Source organism: Parasteatoda tepidariorum, chromosome 3, assembly GCF_982258835.1.
Source record: "Parasteatoda tepidariorum strain Cologne lab strain chromosome 3, Ptep-v5.0, whole genome shotgun sequence".
Lineage (NCBI taxonomy): Eukaryota > Metazoa > Arthropoda > Arachnida > Araneae > Theridiidae > Parasteatoda > Parasteatoda tepidariorum.
Window position 1 is genome coordinate 83,377,626 of NC_141757.1, and position 6,000 is coordinate 83,383,625.

The following is a 6,000-nucleotide window of genomic DNA, read 5'->3' on the forward strand; positions in this document are numbered from 1 at the left end:
TGATAAAAATCTGGCAGTAATATATAATGTTCCTTCAAACATAAAAGAGTCCTATATAAAATTTTGATAAAGTTTGCTGCACGCCATTTGAATGGTGTTTTTAATTGCGGTCCTCGGCCACATGTAAGTTGGAAACCCCTGTTATATAGGGTCTATATCAGTCAATATAGAGCCTACATTGTTGACCAATGTAGGTGCAATATATAATGGATATAAAATATCGGGTGAATCTGACAAAACAATATAGGACCGATGTTGGTTGTAAAGTGGCTGTAAAATATCGGGTGAATCGAAAAATTCTAGGGCCAACATCGGAAGAATTTGAATCTTTATTAAGTGAAGATTCATGAATATTTGCCCAATGAGGGCCCAAGTTATTTTGCTACTAGAATTATTTCTCCTTAGTTTTATTCAACGTTGAAGCTTTTATACTGTAATTTCTTTTATACTTTATTTAAAATAAATTAAGCAGCTCAGTTTCTTGCTCATCGTCATTCGCCAACCAGAATGCGCAGATTTTTATGATTGCAATATCTTCACTCGCTCTTTTCATCTGCCATACTCACAATAAAATCGATGACGGATAATAGGAAAAAAAATAAAAATCTTGGATCGATTAATATTAGCTTTTTGCACCCAAATTTAAAGTCTCGCAGTGGACTAATCGTTAAGATCCAGCAGATCACCAAAGTCAAGCATTACTGGCTGCAGTCAGTGTGCGGGTGGGTGACCACTTGGATCAATCTGCTTTGGTTAGGTACTGAGGGTATGCGGTATTGGTCCTCGTTAAACTGTTCTACCGTAAAGTGCTCGACTTCACGTGCAGGTCGTCGGGCTACCAAAGTGGGGGTGCCATCCCCTCTGCAGAGGATAAAAATTGGGACCGCATGTCTTCGGATCAACCTCAGGGATGTTTCCCAGAACATTGCCAATAGGCCATTGTGCAGCTCTAGTGCGACGTAAATGACCTACAACTACAACTACAACCCAAATTTAAAAGTTGTAAATTGAAAATTAAAAATTGAGTTAAAAATATTTGATTATGTGGTTTATATTTTTGTATTTTAAACCACGAACGCAACGAAAACCAACGTGAATGAAACTTGCATATTAAGAAAGTCAATATCCAAACACATATTTACAAGGTTGACCTGGACAGGAAAAAAAATTGAATAGGTGGGAAAAAAAGGGCCACCACATTTAATTATGACTTGAAATATGCGATGTTGCTTACCATTTACCAATACCTAGAGGACAGTAGTATCTATGTTATGCCAGGTTTCTATTAAGGTGGCATTCAACACTGCAAAGGACTGAAACTGCCCCTTTTTGATATACACAACCCTGCTAAGGATAGCCTCCCCACATTTTCTTAAAGTTAATTGAAGTTAGGAGAATGATGCTGTTGTTGTAGTTCATTTACGTTACACTAGAGCTGCATAATGGGCTATTTGCGACTGTCTGGGAAACATCCCTGAGGATGATCCGAAGACATGCCATCACAATTTTGATACTCAGCAGAGGGGATAGCCCAACGACCTGCACTTGAAGTCGAGCACTTTACGGTAGCACAGTTTAACGAGGACCAATACCGCACACCCTCGGTCCCTACGCAGACTGATCCATGTGGTCACCCACCCGCACACTGACAGCAGCCAGTGATGCTTGACTTCGGTGATCTGCTGGGAACCGTGTCTTAACGATCAGTCCACTGTATGTCTGATGTTAAGAGAAAGAACAGGCCATTCGTGACAAACACCCTGCTAGCCAAAAGCTAACTGTTTGCTTCTTTCTTTATTTATTTTATTCTTTTTTAATTAAAGCACGCTGTTTAGCATATTGTCTATCCTAAAAAGAAAAATAAATATGAATCTCTTTCTGGATTACATAAATAAATATCAACGAAAAGAGCCAGGAAAAAAAACTCAATAATTCCAAACCTAATTTAAAACCTTTCTTATTCTCAGACATAAGAGAACATACCTACAAAAATTATGTCACCGCTAATAGACTCGTATCCAAAAGTTTAAGGAATAAATACATTTTTATGATGAACTCAAAGGTTAATCAAAATTAGTGAAATTTTTAATGAAAATACATCATATTATTACAAAAACAATGATAACAAGAAAGTGATGACACGAGCTTAAGATGAAGAATTTATGAGATTTTGATAAAGTTGCAGCCCGCCATTTGATTGGTGTTTTTAATTGCGACTCCCGGCCTCATGTAAAATGGAAACCCCTGCTAGCTCCAGTAATGTAATTAAAATAATTTGATTGATTTGGATTTACCACGCATCACAAATATGGAATCTATTTTAACTTACTTGGCTAGAAAGAAGTAAAGATGAATAAAGAAGGTGAATGGAATGAAAATTTTATTTTTGATTTATAAAAATAGGAAAACGAAATTAAAAACGAACAAGTATTTGCTTTGAAAAAAGAAAAGAAAAACACTTTAAAAGGAACTATGAGGAAGTATTAATTTTAAATAATGAAGGTGAAATATAATTGTCACACATACCTGATACTATTCCTCCAAAATTATGGTAATAGACCACTAAGAAATTCTAGAAGTTATGGTTTGCGTTAGAGTTGTGATAATCAGCAGCACAGACTTTTATGTATTTTAGTAAGGCACCCTCACTTCTCTGAGGTACCAGGCTGAGATTTTTAAGACCTGAGTAAGAATTTTTTTAAGCGTTTTCTGTCCTTAGTTTAGTTTCATGAATGCCTACACGCGTCCATACAGACCTGGACTTGTCGAGAAAAACCTCGAAGATACCTGGAGATATTCAGCGGAAGAAGTGGCCAGCCAGAACACTGGAGCTTAGTCCCCCAAACCAAAGAGCATGTCTTGGATGCTCTTCACATAGCATTTGCCACTGGCCACCCTTTCCCAGAAACCACCCAGAGCTATGAGCTGCTTTATTGGAGCTGCCTTGATAAAGTGGGAATTATTACCCGAATGATTAGCCGCAAGAGAAAAACTGATGAAGATACACTAAATAGATTAAACGCAGAACAAAGCAGTCGTTCAATTCTCAATAAATTCTGAAAAAGCAGAAATATGACAAATTCAACAAAAATTAGAACTTTCAATACTAGTACTAAATTTGTCCTACTCTATGAGTCTGGAACATAGCACGGCAACAAAAATAATATGAAAAAACTTCAAGTATTTATTAACTGCAGTTTAAGAAGAATCTTACGTATCAAGTGATTCCATAAAATTTGAAGCGCAGAAATCCTTAGAAAAGCAAAACCAATTGAACTGGAAGTTAAGAAACGGAAATGGAAAGGGATTGGTTATGTTCTGTGCAAAACTGAAAAATTTAAAGTAAAACAAGTTTTTGAGTGGAACCCTGAAGGCAATAGAGAAAGAGGCAGACCTAAAAATACTTGGTTCAGGACGATTGTAAACGAATTGAAAACAATAGTGTCAGGATCCTGATTCCTCTCCCACGCATTTGTTTGACCCCTTGACCTGAGGGTCAGAGGGTGAAGGACACTGGAGGTGTCGTCCCCTACCTTGGGGGTGGAGCAAATGACTGTTTCTGAGGAGAAAGAGGATTTTTTAGATCAAGATTAGTTTTGAACGCAGAAGAGTTGAGTTTTGAGTTGAGCTATGATAGAGAAAGCATGAGCGAGAAGGGAGCAGCAGCGCTCCGGAATATTATATTCTCCAATTCATGTATCATTTTGTAAATAATTATATTAATCCAGAATAATGAAATAGATAAGCTATAACTGAAATAATCCTTGGTCATCCTTATTGAGGAGGTCTTTAAAAACGAACCAAGAGACAAAATGTCTCACAAATAGGAAAGGCATTGAGATAGGCAAAATATCTGGTCAAAAATAAAGCGAAATTGAGAGCTATGATAGAAGTCCTGTGGTCTAAATAGAGGAATATGCATGTATGTATGGAAATACAGCAACGTTTCTGTAAGCTCAAATTTACATAATGTTATTCATTTATTTTTTGCTACCTAAAAACTTAACTTTTGGGTATGAATGTAGTTCGAAACTGAAATACGCGATACGAAAAGAAACTCTCAAATTTGATGTAAGACAGTTAATATTTTAAACGAGAATCTTCCTTAAACGTTTCTCAAAAATGAGAAAAAATTCATATTTTACCATAAAATAGTTTTTGCTTTTTTTGCTTTCTGAGAGTAGGAAGAATACGAGAAAATTTTTAAAACAGTGGTGGAAGGCAGAAACTTTCCCTGAAATTTTAAAGGAATCAGAAAATAACAAAATTTTTATATTTTTAAATTTTTATTGAGTGTAATATGTAAAATAATGTGGCAAAAAATATTTTTTTTACTTATCTTTGTAGGAATTACTCCATCCACTTTAACAGATTTTCAAATTTTTAGAAAAACGTATTTTTCTGTCTCTTTCAATCAATATATCTCTCGAACATTATTCATCCAATTTCCATTTTGTTTCATGAGAATATAAATAATTCAATAAACTGGAATGGGATATGGCCTCTAAACATTTTCGTTTTCAATGTAAATATTAGCCTTCTAGTTGCTCTCTGAAGCCAGGAAAGGGGTTCAACCAGCTCTCTTAGGTAACGAGTTTTGCTTTGCTTATGTTTGAGGAAGAGAGAAACCTTTTCTCACGTTTCAGAATTGGTTTTCATTTATATTCAGAGTTAAGATACAATTAATTTAGCTTCGTCACAAAAAAAAAAGTTGACAGGTTGTTAATTCTCTACAAAGCAGCGAAAAAGGGAATTTTTGAAGCATATGAAATTTACATAATTTGAGATCTTCAAAAAGCCTACTCTACGTTAAAGAGAATTTAATTCTAGCAGACCTCATAGTAACAAAATGGAAAACGATGTAAGAATTTCTAAAGCATTGATACATGAGACGAGATTGAAAATTTTGCTTTCTATAAACTCTGTGGAAGTTTTTCGATCTATTTAATTTTCTCAATTATTGTGTTTTCAAATAACATGTAACCTGAGAGCGTTACTTTTCCAACGCACTACCATATAATCTATTTTTTTTTTATTGATATTTTGAATTGCTTATTTTGTTTACAGCCAAATTTGTCTCTGTAGTCCGTGGATCGAGTTTCAGACAGAAAGTAAAAGTTTATTAACAAAAAAACAGACAAACACATACAAATTTAAAAAGAACGCCATCTGGCGGTATAAAAAGAAAAAGACTTCGTAGCTATCCTTCCCAGGGAATGACAACAATCTCCCCCTGCGAGAAGGATTTTACTTTTTAACACATATAACAATATACATCAAAAATATTAATTCTCTTAATATAAATTTCAAATTAAACTTATTTTTTCCAAAGAAAAAATTAACTTCTCAAAAGTTACAGCTTTAGTTAAAAAATCAGAAATATTATCATTAGTATTCTTATACACAGTTTTTAAAATTTTATCTTCAATCATATCCCTTACAAAATGAAATTTAAGGTTTACATGCCTGGTTTTGTTAGAAGATTTACCATTATTCAACCAGTCAATAGCTGCTTGGCTATCAGAAAACATAGTAACAGGAGCATCAATAAATTTTTTACAGTTCAGTTCATTTAACATATTTATTATCCAAGTAAGTTCTCGAGCTGTGTCAGCTGCAGCAAATAATTCAGCTTCACATGTTGAAAGTCCTACACATCTTTGTTTTCTACTTTTCCATGTTATAAGAGAATTACCTATCATAATTACACAACCTGAAAAAGATTTTCCTCCTTCTGCATTGCCCCAACTTGCATCCGCACTACAGCTTAAAAAACCAAATTCTTTACTATAAAACAAGACTCTATCTTTTGAACCGTTCAAATATTTCAAAACTCTTTTGGCCAAAACATAATGCCTTTTTTCAGGACGTTTATTAAATTGTGATAAATAACTAGTTACAAAAGCAATATCTGGTCGGGTTCTATTTGCTAAATATAAAAGTTCACCGACGATTTCCTGATAATCAGTCTGATCTACTAAATCATCAGTAGGATTAAAA